Genomic DNA, 16,486 nt, shown 5'->3' on the forward strand with positions numbered 1-16,486 from the left:
ACGGGGGGTTCGACTCGAGCGTACACGGGGGGGTCCGACTCGAGCATACACGGGGGGGTTCGACTCGAGCGTACACGGGGGGGTCCGACTCGAGCGTACACGGGGGGGTTCGACTCGAGCGTACACGGGGGGGTCCGACTCGAGCGTACACGGGGGGGTTCGACTCGAGCGTACACGGGGGGGTTCGACTCGAGCGTACACGGGGGGGTCCGACTCGAGCGTACACGGGGGGGTTCGACTCGAGCATACACGGGGGAGTCCGACTCGAGCGTACACGGGGGGTACGCACCGTACACGGGTGTACACACAGGGGGGGTCGGCGCGTACCTACGGGGGCTGGGGGGGGGTCGGCCCGTACCTACGGGGGCTGGGGGGGGTCGGCGCGTACCTACGGGGGCTGGGGGGGGTACGGCACGTACCGGGCACCTGTTTGGACGTCTCCATGGTTGTTATGGGAGTTCGGTGCGGACGGTCTTTTCTCCATACGGTTGTACATTCGGACGCCCGGGATGGATCGTGATTCCCCGGTCGGAGTTCACCTTTCACGTTTGTACGGTGAATCGTACGAGGACGTGTCGGACACATTTTCCGACCCGAGGACGTGTGGGGAAATATTCCCAGTGCGGTTCGTATGGACTTTTTACCATGCGAATCGTGATTGCCAGTTCGTACGGCACTTGTACGATTCGTACGGTAAAAAGACCCGATACGAGTCGTACGGGGACATTTTTTACCGGATCGTGATCAGCACCCTTGTATCCAAAATAGGGCCGCAGACCTACAAAGCGCAACCCAAAAGTGGTCCTCAGACCACTCCAAGATCACTCAAAACGGCACCATATTCACAAAGAACCAAAGCAAACTCACCTGGTGCACACAGGTCGAACAAATTTATTTTCCACTGCCGACTCTTCGGACCAAACGGTCAGATCCAAGGGTTTCGCCTTTCAGGACCCCAGCCAGGATGACCACTGAGCGAGGCACCACCCGGTCATACAGGCGGAGCACCTGTGAGTACTAGGCTCTGTCATGCAGGGATTCCTGATCCCCCTATCTGGCCCGACGTAACCCCGTCCTCCACACCCGTCCGCTGGGCGAAGATGGGTCACCCGATGGAGTCCCTGTTCTGGCACTAACTGAAGGAAGTGACACGATTAGGGCCACCCGGGTCACTCGCGGCCACCTCTTGGCCTTCCAAACAAATGAAGAGTCGGTCAGACAGTAGAGAATACAAACCAAGTTATTTATTAATATTGCGCTGCAGCAGAGCCCAGTCTGACCAGCCTCCTAAGATGACTGCTGAGGGACTGACTCCCCCAACATGATATCAGGTATTATACATTTCTAATTCTCCCATTACACGCCCAGGCTGGAAAATTCCGGCTCATGCAACAACGAATAAAGGAGGCAAACAAGGATGAGCTGTGGTCCTTGAGCTTGGTACACATTATCTCTGCCCCAAGGTTGCTCAGCCCGTGCCCGCCATTCTAGAAGGTGGGAACAGGTCTAGCTAACAGTAAAGGTATGTTACAATAGATGGAGAGTACATCCATTTGTGCAGCGAAGCTCGGCCTTGGAGAGATATCAACTAAGGAGACATCAAGGCAGTTTTCTGTTGAGGCAAGCGATGTCGGACAGAAGCTCAGTTTCGATCATAGGATAAAATGGCGGCTACAAATAAAATGGCGTAATGAATGCTAACTTAATACAGAACGAAGTATGAGCAACAAAGCAATTACATTCTCAATTCTAACAGCCTAGAAGCCAGCCCTGTCTACAGCACCTCAACATCAGTGTGCCAGGACATGCATTTGTGATGGTCTAAAAAAGTGCCCTAGTGCACTGGCATGATATCGGCATATGAGGTTTCTAGTGCCTAATTTATAAAAGAAAGAGTCCCTGTGCCCAATGCTCTGCACAGAAACCAGGGGCCATACCCCAAGGCTGCATAGCCTTTAATCCACAACCAGACACTTCCTGCTCTCTTCTCTCACTCTTGCAGGTTCCTGCTTTCTCCCTTTGTGACGGGTTTGCCATCTTTCTCCTCCTTCATCTTTCCAATCTATGGGCCTCATCTACAATATTTTGCCGTAGTGGAGCACCTCAAACCTTCCTGCTGTGCTGCCCTACGGCAAAAGAAAAGGGCAGAAATGCACCGTATCTATCTAATACGGCGCATTCCTGTCCTCTTTCCCTGGCTGACTCCCAATTGGCTGCCATGCACCAACGCAGGCACCCCTGCACTATGGTGCAAGGGTTTCTGCGTTGTGGGAATGATTGTTTTTTTGCGGGAAGGGACACCTTCCTGAACAAAAACAATCACAGGAAGGGACATCTTCCTGCACAAAAACAATCAGTGGAGGCAATTTCCTCCTTCTATGTATGTTGCTGAATGTAGCAGACATAGAAAGAGGAAAAAACTAGTAGAAATAAAGTTATTTCTACTCATTGTGCCTCCCCTACGCCTCCCCTGGGAAAGCATAGGCTTTTGACACATTCCAAGGTTTACAGAACATTTTAAAGCTGGGAATGTGTCAAATGCCATGGATGTTACATTGAAAGACTCACCGTAACGGCCATGGCATGCCTCCACATCACAGTGTGAGGCAACGCAGCACCTTGCCTTAAAGCATATCTTTATGCAGGCCATGAAAATCCGAGCAGGGTGGCTTTACGTGGCCTTGTAGATATGGCACTGCAATGTGCGCTGCCGGAGAGTCACTAAAATTGATTTTTCAGGGACGCAGGGACTTGTAATTGAGGCCCTATGTGTTTTTTCACCTTTTGCACTTGGGAACTATCTAACGTGGAGAAAGAAGTGCTGATTTCCAAAAATAAGTTCCAGTGCCCCCACCATCAACCACGAGCTCAAATTAAGCACTCGAGGCTTCCACAACATGTGTGGGAGCCACGAGGGATAATAAACCAAATCACGCAAGTTAGCCCTGTGCCTAAGTACTTTAAGCAATGGGCATTAATCTACCACTGAAATAACTGTTCACAAAAACAACCTGAGAAATACACATATAGATGTCTGCAATTGACTTTACTTTTACTGTTTTTGATACAGTTTTCTCCATTTTGACTGCTTATCGATATGGAGTAATATCCCCAGAACAGTAAGTGGTATCAGTGGCGTAACGAAACCTGAGGGGGCCCCCCTGCAAAGTTCATGGAGGGGCCCCCTTCCAGACTTACTCATAGCTGCCACGGTTTCAGATTGCTATGTGTGACATTTTCAAAATTTCAATGCAATTATGAGTGACACTTTCTTGCGAGTTAAAAAATCAAGCAATGAAGAAAGGGAAACATAAAAATGTCAGAAATAAATTCGACCGAGGAACTCTAAGATCTTAAGATAAATGGTGCAAACAACTGCGGTGGCTGACCCATAATTACAATGAAATTATGAAAATGTCACATATAGCAATCTGAAACCTTGGCAGCTATGGGCAGACTGGCCTGTACCCTCACCTGGGAGAATGCCTGACCAAGAGTTAATGAACGCCTTTGCCTCACTTACCATTAATGTTTCAGTCCTTCTGAAACAGACAGATGGAATCAGGAGCAGAAATTGAAGCTCTCAGCTGGCGGGGCCCATTCAGCAGTATCCTTACTTAAAAGTAAGCTGAGGGGGTTAGTACTCATACGTTAGAGGTTGCCTCCCCCAGCCCCCAGGAGGGAAGTAGCAACAGAGAGGCCCAGCCATCCCGGATTGACACTCCAAGGCCTGCGCTGGCAGTCATGCAGCCGCGCTGCTAAAATAGAGACTGAGTTAAGTCATTAAAGACCAGGGGGCATATTATCTAGCACTGCGTTAAAATTATCGCCTCTTTAGTGGCAGAAAACTGCAGCTAAAGCGGTGATAATGGGCTTGATAATATGCCGCAGAGAATTCCCATAGAAGCCCATGTTGACACCAGAACATGGGCTTCTATGGGAATTCTCCAGGGTATATTATCAAACCCATTATCGCTGCTTTAGCGGCAGTTTTCTGCCTCTAAAGCGGCGATAATTTTAACGCCGTTTGTTGATAATATGCCCCGAAATGCGGGCACAGGGCAGCAGAGAGAGTGGCACCCCAAACCGACACCCTGGGGGTGCCCTCTTTGGCCCCAGGAGTGTGGTGGCAATGGCGTCCCCAGCCTGCTCGGATTGGTGTTCTGAGGCCAGGGCTGCGCTAATAAAATTGCAGCTGAACGGCGTTGCTAAAGGCCGAGCGGGACAGCGAAGGGGATGGCACCCCTGAGCCCCCTGCATGTGAGCGGACATAGACAGGGGCCACAATCTCTCTTGGTACTGTGAGCATGGTGGTGCTGTGGAGTGAGGGTCTGACTGCCCCTGCAAACACAAGATCACCGATCACTCGGCTGGAGCCCTCCAATACCTTCGGCTGAGTTTACGCTATTAAACGGCTCAATATTCAGTGGGACAAAACTGCGCATCAGGATATTAACCGGGCTAAAGTCAGACAACTAAAGGTGCCACTGCCGCCAAGGGCCAAAACTGCCTGCCGGTCTGGACCTGTTAAATGACCTTAAGTACACTCACTCACAAAGGCCTGTTCTGATTGATGTGCACGATAATTAGACATTGAGGGCATGCAAGTGTGACCTTTAAATCGTAAATTTCAATCAGACTGGCACGAGCCGACCCTTCACTGATAACGCAGGGGACGCGCTTTTTGAGATCGGGAGACACAAATCAGAATTACTTGCCTGCCGTGAGGGTAACGGCCATCGTTGGGGGACAAAACACAGCAGCGCAGTACCATCGCCGCCGTGAGGGAAACGGCCACCGTAACTACAACCCCCAGCATTCCAAGCCCCAGGCGCTCGCCGGTGACGGTATCTTGCAGCGCCTGGGTCACACAAAAGGCCTCCAGGTGCCCCGCAGCGCAGAAAGTCCATCTAGAGTCTCCTACTTGTGTTAGCCTCTCAACAATGGAAATAGGAACCCCAAAAGTCACTGGTATTGTAGCCGATGGTACCATAAAAATCCTTTCCTGGAACGTTGCTGGTGTAAAAAATAAACTATCCAATCCTGACTGGGGCTCTTTTATGGCAGTACATGATATCTGCCTGATTCAGGAAACCTGGGCATTAGAGGAGAGTGTAATTCCAGGCTATGCAACATTTCATACCCTGGCAGTATTTAGAGGTAGAGGCCGCCCATCCGGTGGCCTGTCAATTTGGATAGGCACCCACTTGGGCGTCAAAGCTGCCCAATTACCAACTAACTCCGCTGATGTCCAATGTGTGTTATTGACACCCATTCACCAAAAATAGCCATAATAAACATTTATTCAAGGCTAGTTAGGCATGGGCAGGAGTCTGATACGATTAAAGTATTAGATCTCCTTATCCAGACACTTGACTCTTCAGTTATACTAATAGTTGGCGGGGATTTTAATTGCCAATTCGAACTCTTGGCTAACCCTGTTTGGGATGAACAGGACGATGAAGATTCACTTTGGTGTATCCCGGAACCAAATATCCTTCCTGTTAAGGCATGGACTCGGTTGGTCCTCCAAATAAAATCATTCTCGCTTGCTACGTCCTTGCGGGCGTGTAATGGGAGACTGGACCCTGATCGTCCGGGAAATCCCACATTTAATAGGGTCGCACAAACATCCATAATTGATTATATTATGATGGAAGCAAAACATTGGGATAAGCTTCTAGAATTTAGAGTGTATCCGAGACACGATAGCGATCACAATGCCCTTGTTCTAATACTTAACCCTGGGAGTTTTGGGCTGACTAACCCTGAAGCCGGCCTTACTTCCAATAAGAACATGCCTCTCATGGTCTCGAACAACCGTCATAGGGTCAACTGGCCCCACTTCCAGAATTCCCCGACTAAGATGGGTGAAATATACCAGCTCGCTATACCATGGTTAGTTGCAATGGCTGACCTGCCACCAAACGGTCATGCTGTAAAAATCCATAACCAGCTGGCCAGTGCGTTGGGGGATGTGCTTTGCCCATTATCCAGACCTAGACGAGGAGGGATTCAATGGCACCTGCAGGAAAGCCAAGAAAGATCTTCTTATTGCAATTAAAGCCAAGGAAAGCACACAAATTAGACTATCTTGCTCGCTCTATAAAAAGATTACTGAGGGAGCTAAGAGGGACTGGGAGGAAGCAAGGTGGGAAGAGCTGAGAAATGCGTTCCTGAATGGGGACGCAAAGTTGTTTTGGGCTATTGTTAGTTCAGTCTCTAAGGGGGAGGGCTAGCTATCATCCCAAATATTGCGCCCCCAGTGTGGGAGGCTCATTTTGGGACTCTATATGCATGCTTGGAGCACGACGACCCATCATGGCTGGGTTTAAGCTCAATCTCTGGATCTGGCCCGGAGGAAATCGCAACACCTGCCCGGCCCCCTGCCCCAGACCCCCGTCACGAGTACCGACTGACGGGGGCCTCGGGCGGAGGCCCCGGATTGTGTGTGCATCCGCCTGACCTCCCAGTGAGTATCACCTTGAAGGAGGTAGAATCCGCAATAGCTAGATTGCTTCCTAACAAAGCTCCCGGCCTCGAAAAATTTCCGGGGATCTGTTTCGAGCCCAGCCAAAAATATAGGCGCCTTACCTTGTCACCCTATTCAATGCGATCCTCAAGGGGTCTTACTCACTGGTCACTTGGCTGGGGGCCGAGATTGTCCCCATTTCTAAAAAAGGCTGCCCACTTACCCCTTCAAACTATAGGCCCATTAGCCTCCTTGACACAACACAAAAACTAATGGGCAGAATCATCCTGGATAGGATCCAAGCCTGGATGGAGGAACGGGAAATATTGTCCACTCTCCAGGCTGGATTCAGATCCGGAATTTCCACTCTGGACCAAATCTTCAGGCTCCAAGTCCTTTTTTGGAAAACTACAAAGGTTGAGGGTGGCAGCCTCTACCTAGTTTTTGTGGACCTGCGGGCCGCCTTCGATTTGGTCCCTAGGGAAAAACTGTGGGTGGTATTGGCAGACTTGGGCCTCCTGCACTATTTGCTTAAGATCTTGTCCCGTTTGCACAATGGAAATTACGCACAGGTCAGGTGTGGCAGACACGGGGCCCTTTCGGATCGTTTCCCTGTAGCCAGGGGCGTCCGGCAGGGGTGTGTGTTGGCCCCTACTCTCTTTAGCCTGTTTATAAATGGTCTTGTCGATACCCGAAGTCAAGGATAGTGATGCCCCCTGATTGTCGTCTGGCCGTGTACCTGCTTTGATGTTCGCGGATGACACTCTGCTGTTGTCCCGAACTTCTTCGGGTATCCAGCGTGTCCTGGATGGTTTCATGAGCTTTTGCGCCTCGCGGGGATTGGAGATCAACATGGATAAGACCAAGTTTATGATCTTCAATCCCCCGAGGCGCACGCGCCTGAACCCCCTTTTGAACGGCGTTCCATTGGAACGAGTTAAAACCTTTGTATATCTGGGGATTACGCTGACGGAGGATTTTGGTTGGGGCCACCAGATTGCCAAATCTGCCCTTAGACTCTCATAAATATCTGGCGGTATTGGCAAGCTCCAGAGAGCATCGATATCTAAACTGGTTGCGCCCGCCCTCGAGATTTATAGTCTGCAGGCTCGGACTGCATCTTTGTATGGCGCCGAACTTTGGGGTCACAAGAATGTATCAAGTCTCGTGAGGGTTGAACAGCCCTTTATGAGAAATTTGGTGGGATTACCGACAAGTACACCCCTTATTCCATTACGAATGGACCTGGGTCTGGAGTCCATTGAGAATTTGGCAGATGTGCGCCCCTTGCTTTATTGGAGGAGGCTCTGGTCAGTACCTGAGTTGGTATCCTTTAGAGCTGAATTTCGGGAGACTTGGGAACAGTTAAAAAGCAAAAATATCCCCTGGCTTTCCTATATCAAGGCCCTTTCTTTAAAAATTGGTCTGCCTCAATTATGGGGGTCCCCCGAGTTGAGCTGTCCGAGGATATCTAGAGCTCAGTTGTTAAACATGGTGAGACATTACAATCTGTATGCTTTACAAAGCTCAACTTCTTATGGCAGGCTTTCCACTGAGTTCCTCGCATTTAAATCAGAAAGGGGGTGCGAGGAAAATTATATGTTCAACTAAGGCATGGCTCTTTACCCATTAGATCATTCACATCGAAATGGGCAAAAAGTGAAAACGAAAATTGCCCATTATGTAATTATGCCAGAGAATATCTTAACCATGTTCTATTTTTTTGTCCAGCTTACAGTAATATACGTAAATGTTGGCTCATCCCAATTTGTAGAAACTTGGGTTTTAGACATTGTGTACAGGCGTGTAGAGTTCTCAAGCATGACACTTCTCCGCCCATTGTATTTGCTGTTTCTCGCTTTCTCTATGGCATGTGGCACCGCAGGTTAAGTCTTAAATCATTTTAAACTATCAAAATATCTTTGATAACCCATTGTTTAATTCTCTTTTAAAGAAATGTATCTATTTTTATTATTTTATTTGATGTGCCTTGTATGTATGTATTTATCTGCACTTTTGGTCCCTGACCGAAATAAAATTATCAAAAGATAACGCAGAGTATTGTATAATCTAAGTTCTCTTTATATTCTGCTGCAGTGCTGCACTGACTTTACTTGCGCGGCTCAATTCAACTTTGTGCAGACTACATACAGAGCTCTTGTATGTAACTGTACACAGGCTGAATGACTAGCGGCTCCTAAAAGTAAATTACAGTTGAAAGACAAGAAGAAACAGTGCGTGACACTTCACTTACTTTGTCAGCGCAGAGCCCCATTGACGGTAAGGCCATTTGCGATGATTGCACAGTCCCGGGCCGCGCCACAGCGGCAGTCCAGATCGAGCACTCCTCTCCGACCGACTTGCATAGCATTGGCAGAACTGGCTGCACTGGTCTCACTGCAGGAAGCACCTGAGCAGAGGTGGTCATGCTGATGCACCACCATGGCCGAATCATAACGCCAGCCGGGCCGCGTGCTGAGAGCTGCAGCGGCAGGCCCAGTGTGCTGGCTGCACAACAACTGAAACTATGCCGCGCAGACGCGCCCGCTCACGGAGCCTATGCTGATTGGGCAAATGAAATCATGGGGCAGGCTCATGACGTTAAACAATGAGCGGTATCGCGTAAAACATTGTAGTTAGCCGGGAGCTGAGCCAGCCCCTTCAAGCCTGTCGAACGAGAAGAGCTAGCAGCCAAGTTAAGAACTGTGCAGTCAGTGGAGGTCACTCTAGAGCTCTCGGGCTTTGGTACTGTGCTGAGAGGGCTCCCTGGAGCTTGCCCGCCCCTGCACTGCAGGGGCCTTTGTTACACCCCTGAGTGGTATTTAGAGTGCTTATTATTGCTTGTGCCATGTGATCTTTTTCGATATATGTCTTCTGACTGCCTGGGCTTGCTTCTGCTACATCCTGGTGTGATGTCCTCGCAGCCCGGGTGGGACTCAACTATAGACCATTAGGCAAGTTAGGCCACATCAAAGAGGTAGAAAGACCTCGGGCTGATTGCCCTTCCACCATAAATGGTGAGCAAGGGCAGGGCCGAACTGGCCATAGCGGGCACCAAGCATTTCCCCAATGAGCCGGAAGGGTAGGGGATTGGTTTTGCAGCAGTGCCGCCATATTGGCCCCTTGTAACAAAAGTGGCAGCGGTGCTTGTGCTTGACACTAGCAACCCCGGCTTCTCAGTACTACCCCCCCTCCCCCGAGCCATCCGAGTGAACTGCCAGAACTGGTTTTGGTTCCCAGTCCAGCCATGAGCAAGGGGCTTGCAAAATACCACAAGGACTCTTCGTGCCCTTTCCAAGCTCCATGTGTCCTGATAATTCTCAAGAATATAATAGACTGTCTTGGAATTGTGAGGTGCTCTCAGTGGGGAGTGCACCCTTTAAAACTCTAGAAATCTCTAAGCCGGGTATAAAAGGATCAGGACCAGCCCTTCTGTAAAGCGATGTAAAACTACAGGATGCCATCACTAGGTGGTGTCAAACTACAAGAAAAACTGAAAGTTTATTAGTGGATGAGGAGTGCTCCATCAGCAAAAATATACTTAGCCTGCCACACTAAACTTCCTTGTCAGTGTCTAGTTTTCTAATTCTGTCTTCCCCATGAACACAAGTGGAGTAAAGATAGTGCTGAAGAGTGGCATTCAATCATATATTACCTACTGGCGGTCGCCAGTAGGTAGTTATAGTTAGGACCACGTTTCCATAGGAAATCCGCAACATTCTATTTGGAATAACTTTGGCGCCGGTCGACGAATCCTCGCAAATTTTTCAAAATAGGTGGGGCGCTACGCTCCGCTCCTACCCTGAAAGTCTCGGGGGGATTCGTCAAGCGGGGGCTGAGATAAAAGGGGGGTCCCAAAACGCGTTTTTCCCATGCATTTTTCCATAGGACCTTTAGACACAGCTACAGCCCGAACGGCTGAACAGAATTACTTGAAATTTGGCAGAGAGGTAGTCCTCAGGTCAAGGAAGTGCCTTTTGTAGGTTTGGTGTAAATCTGTTCAGTAGATTCAGAGAAAATAGCCTTTAAATCAATATATATATCTGAGCCAGCTTACGGTGCGCTTACGGTGCGCTTACCGTACGCGTACGGTGGCGTGCGCGAGCGCGATTCTGATTGGCTGTTAGATCTTAGTAAACATTCGAATCGGTCGAAACCAGGAAGCGGAGGCCGCCATTTCGTGTGTTTCACTCAGAAAAAAAAGGGTGATATCTGGAAAAGGGGGCAAGGGAGAGAGTTACAGACCCCCTAACATTTGTAAAGGGGTCAAAGAAGGACAGAAAAGTACAAAGAAAACATTTATTGATTTTAAAAAAAATCGCGGGGTACGCGTACGGTAAGCTCAACGTACGCGTACGGTAGAAAAAAAAAGAAAAAAAAAGAAATGAAATTCAGATTTAAGAGTTTAGATATTAGGGGGCTCTAAAAAGAGCCGTTGTGTTTATGAAGTGATTTGATTTTTTAGTGGTACCTACAAGTAAGTACCGATGCAGAGTCTAAGGTTCAAGAGGAAGACTCTGTTCCCTTCATCATTGAAGTGCACACCATCTCCTCTATAAATGTCTTGCATGTCGTAACGCAAGTTGTTGTGGTAAATGGAACCCATACCATAGTCTCTGAGGAAAGCAGAAACAGATTTGTTGACGTGCTTTCTTGCTTTGTCAATCTGCGGACAAAAATGATTGGACCAGTTCCATTTTTGCCTTTGGCATATGTTAGAAAAGACAAAGGCAGTTTTAGGGAAAAGTGAAAACAGTTGTGCAAAGGTGTCCTTCATAACCATTTCCAGACCTACCCCAGTCAAAGTGCCTAGGTCATTGCCACCACAGTGCACTATTATGAGGTCAGGGTGTTGGATTTGCATGAAGGATTTCACCAATGGCATCAATTGGTGCCACTTTAACCCTCTCCGACCAATCCATTTAATGTCTACATTTGGCAAAGCAAGGTCTCTCACCATATCTGTTTTCTCTGCATACTTTTCACTCCAGAAGACATAGCTGTGCCCTACAATCCACACTGTGTCCATCTTCAAAGGAGAAATGGATGCACTCAGGAGGTGAAATTCAGTAGAATGGTAAAAAGAAATGAAAGACAGTTTGGAAATGGAGGCATACATATTTTTTTTATAAAAAAAAGAACTGATTGGCTGTTTCATACCATTCTACAATAAAAACTAGGCTGTATGTGTAAATTAATAGAAGCATGTTTTGTATTTGTACAGAAAAATGTGTTACCAAAGAACAGTACTATGGATTTGCTGTTAGGTTTGAAAAGTCAAGCACTCTTGCTCTGTGGAATTGAAACATTGTTTGGTGAACTTCTGACCTAACTCCACACAGCAGTGTTCCATGAGCTGTTGCTATGGTAGCAGGCAGAAGTCAAGTTGGGGGAAGGGTACTAGGCAGAAGTCAAATTGGGGGAAGGGTACTTTTGGAAAAGGGTTGGTTTTCAACCAATAGAAATGTGTGATTACATTTGAAAAAGCACTGAGATTTGAAATTAACATGTATATGTGTGGAAAAAGAGAGGGAAAGTTTGCCATTATCTGGTTCTGCTGAGAGGAGAGAGGTGTAAAGAACAGAGATCCTGGCTCTGATAATCTGCTGTTTGAGTGCCACATTTCTTTCACAACTAACTAATTTTAAAGGTGAGTTTAGAGTTTGAGAGGGGATGTATATGGTAAATTAAGAAATGAATAATAGAAATGGAATTCCTTTTGTTGAAGTTGTGTTTATCATTTTCTGTTTTGGGAGAAATTTAAATGTGAGGAACGTGTAAAATAATATGGACTATGTTTTCACGATAAATTAAGGTGTACTGGTAAAAATAAGGAATACTTTAAGGGTTTGAGGTTGCACTCAGTAATGCAAATACATACAGCATCAGTAAGGCTGGTTGCCCTTGCTGGAGTGTAGGCAGTCACCCAGGTTACAAATGGTGCTGGTTTGAAAAAGCAGTGTGGACATGTGCTGTTTTCAGAATCTGAAAAGTGGATTCAAGATGTGTCAGTCTGTAAAAGTGTTTATCACTTGCCAAAAAAAAGAGTAGTAAGTGTGCTTTCAAATTGGCAAAGAAATTTCGTTTTGTGACTTATATGAAAACATGACTCTGTGTGCAAAGAGGAATTACAGGCAGAGATTTATTGCGTATTGCTCTGGTGATTTCACAGTTGCATTAGATGGAAAGGGTGAGCCATTTTTTTTGTGTAGAAGCAGACTCTTAGCACACACCCAGCTGCTTATCCTCTGGAATCATGCACAGTATTCACAACCGAGTGGGGTTTGAGGTTGCAGTCAGTAATGCAAATACATACAGCATCAGTAAGGCTGGTTGCCCTTGCTGGAGTGTAGTCAGTCACCCAGGTTACACATGGTGCTGGTCTGAAAAAGCAGTTTGGACATGTGCTTTTTTATGAATCTGAAAAGTGGATTCAAAATGTGTCAGTCTGTAAAAGTGTTTATCACTTGCCAAAAAAAAGAGTAGTAAGTGTGCTTTCAAATTGGCAAAGAAATTTCGTTTTGTGACTAATGTGAAAACATGACTCTGTGTGCAAAGAGGAATTACAGGCAGAGATTTATTGCGTATTGCTCTGGTGATTTCACAGTTGCATTAGATGGAAAGGGTGAGCCATTTTGTTTGTGTAGAAGCAGACTCTTAGCACACACCCAGCTGCTTATCCTCTGGTATCATGCACAGTATTCACAACCGAGTGGGGTTTGAGGTTTCAGTCAGTAATGCAAATACATTTAGCATCACTAAGGCTGGTTGCCCTTGCTGGAGTGTAGTCAGTCACCCAGGTTACACATGGTGCTGGTCTGAAAAAGCAGTTTGGACATGTGCTTTTTTAAGAATCTGAAAAGTGGATTCAAAATGTGTCAGTCTGTAAAAGTGTTTATCACTTGCCAAAAAAAAGACTAGTAAGTGTGCTTTCAAATTGGCAAAGAAATTTCGTTTTGTGACTAATGTGAAAACATGACTCTGTGTGCAAAGAGGAATTACAGGCAGAGATTTATTGCGTATTGCTCTGGTGATTTCACATTTGCATTAGATGGAAAGGGGGAGCCATTGTTTTGTGCAGAAGCAGACTCTTAGCACACGCCCAGCTGCTTATCCTGTGGAATCATGCACAGTATTCACAACCGAGTGGGGTTTGAGGTTTCAGTCAGTAATGCAAATACATTCAGCATCACTAAGGCTGGTTGCCCTTGCTGGAGTGTAGTCAGTCACCCAGGTTACACATGGTGCTGGTCTGAAAAAGCAGTTTGGACATGTGCTATTTTAAGAATCTGAAAAGTGGATTCAAAATGTGTCAGTCTGTAAAAGTGTTTATCACTTGCCAAAAAAAAGAAAAGTAAGTGTGCTTTCAAATTGGCAAAGAAATTTCGTTTTTTGACTAATGTGAAAACATGACTCTGTGTGCAAATAGGAATTACAGGCAGAGATTTATTGCGTATTGCTCTGGAGATTTCACATTTGCATTAGATGGAAAGGGTGAGCCATTTTTTTTGTGTAGAAGCAGACTCTTAGCACACACCCAGCTGCTTATCCTCTAGAATCATGCATAGTATTCACAACCGAGTGGGGTTTGAGGTTTCAGTCAGTAATGCAAATACATTCAGCATCACTAAGGCTGGTTGCCCTTTCTGGAGTGTAGGCAGTCACCCAGGTTACAAATGGTTCTGGTTTGAAAAAGCAGTGTGGACATGTGCTGTTTTCAGAATCTGAAAAGTGGATTCAAGATGTGTCAGTCTGTAAAAGTGTTTATCACTTGTCAAAAAAAAGAAAAGTAAGTGTGCTTTCAAATTGGCAAAGAAATTTCGTTTTGTGACTAATGTGAAAACATGACTCTGTGTGCAAAGAGGAATTACAGGCAGAGATTTATTGCGTATTGCTCTGGTGATTTCACAGTTGCATTAGATGGAAAGGGTGAGCCATTTTTTTGTGTAGAAGCAGACTCTTAGCGCACACCCAGCTGCTTATCCTCTGGAATCATGCACAGTATTCACAACCGAGTGGGGTTTGAGGTTTCAGTCAGTAATGCAAATACATACAGCATCAGTAAGGCTGGTTGCCCTTGCTGGAGTGTAGTCAGTCACCCAGGTTACACATGGTGCTGGTCTAAAAAAGCAGTTTGGACATGTGCTTTTTTAAGAATCTGAAAAGTGGATTCAAAATGTGTCAGTCTGTAAAAAAAACTTATCACTTGCCAAAAAAAAGACTAGTAAGTGTGCTTTCAAATTGGCAAAGAAATTTCGTTTTGTGACTAATGTGAAAACATGACTCTGTGTGCAAAGAGGAATTACAGGCAGAGATTTATTGCGTATTGCTCTGGTGATTTCACAGTTGCATTAGATGGAAAGGGGGAGCCATTTTTTTTGTGTAGAAGCAGACTCTTAGCACACACCCAGCTGCTTATCCTCTGGAATCATGCACAGTATTCACAACCGAGTGGGGTTTGAGGTTGCACTTAGTAATGCAAATACATTTAGCATCACTAAGGCTGGTTGCCCTTGCTGGAGTGTAGTCAGTCACCCAGGTTACACATGGTGCTGGTCTGAAAAAGCAGTTTGGACATGTGCTTTTTTAAGAATCTGAAAAGTGGATTCAAAATATGTCAGTCTGTAAAAGTGTTTATCACTTGCCAAAAAAAAGAGTAGTAAGTGTGCTTTCAAATTGGCAAAGAAATTTCGGTTTGTGACTAATGTGAAAACATGACTCTGTGTGCAAAGAGGAATTACAGGCAGAGATTTATTGCGTATTGCTCTGGTGATTTCACAGTTGCATTAGATGGAAAGGGGGAGCCATTTTTTTGTGCAGAAGCAGACTCTTACCACACACCCAGCTGCTTATCCTCTGGAATCATGCACAGTATTCACAACCGAGTGGGGTTTGAGGTTTCAGTCAGTAATGCAAATACATTCAGCATCACTAAGGCTGGTTGCCCTTGCTGGAGTGTAGTCAGTCACCCAGGTTACACATGGTGCTGGTCTGAAAAAGCAGTTTGGACATGTGCTTTTTTAAGAATCTGAAAAGTGGATTCAAAATGTGTCAGTCTGTAAAAGTGTTTATCACTTGCCAAAAAAAAGAAAAGTAAGTGTGCTTTCAAATTGGCAAAGAAATTTCGTTTTGTGACTATTGTGAAAACATGACTCTGTGTGCAAATAGGAATTACAGGCAGAGATTTATTGCGTATTGCTCTGGAGATTTCACATTTGCATTAGATGGAAAGGGTGAGCCATTTTTTTCGTGTAGAAGCAGACTCTTAGCACACACCCAGCTGCTTATCCTCTGGAATCATGCATAGTATTCACAACCGAGTGGGGTTTGAGGTTTCAGTCAGTAATGCAAATACATTCAGCATCACTAAGGCTGGTTGCCCTTGCTGGAGTGTAGTCAGTCACCCAGGTTACACATGGTGCTGGTCTGAAAAAGCAGTTTGGACATGTGCTTTTTTAAGAATCTGAAAAGTGGATTCAAAATGTGTCAGTCTGTAAAAGTACTTATCACTTGCCAAAAAAAAGAGTAGAAAGTATGCTTTGCAATTGGCAAAGAAATTTCGTTTTCTGTCTAATTTCAAAGCATGACTTTGTGTGCACACAGGAATTATTTTTAGATATTTAATTTGTGAAGGTGTTATTGTGATTTTCATTTATAGGAAAGGGGTTTATAGTATTTTAAGATTTCTAAAGAACATAAAAAATGTAGTAATATATTTAAATAAACTAAAGGAATTTTTTTTAGTTTTTTTCAGGTATTGCTGAAGAGCAGTGAACAAAATTTAAGATGCCTACAAAATCCAGACTAAAGAAAGACCACAAAAAAAACCTATATTTGAAGACAACTGGAGGACCTAAGTTAGTTGGAGATGCTCATGTTGGGAAAAAGAAAAAATCTTCTGGTAAGCAGACAAAAGATTTATTAAAGAACATATTCAAAAAAAGGAAAAATGTACAAAATGTCTGTACTGGAAAGAATGTTTTCAATAGAAAAGGACAGGAAAAAATTGAGAAT

The sequence above is a fragment of the Triturus cristatus genome, chromosome 4_2, assembly GCF_964204655.1.
Source record: "Triturus cristatus chromosome 4_2, aTriCri1.1, whole genome shotgun sequence".
NCBI lineage: Eukaryota > Metazoa > Chordata > Amphibia > Caudata > Salamandridae > Triturus > Triturus cristatus.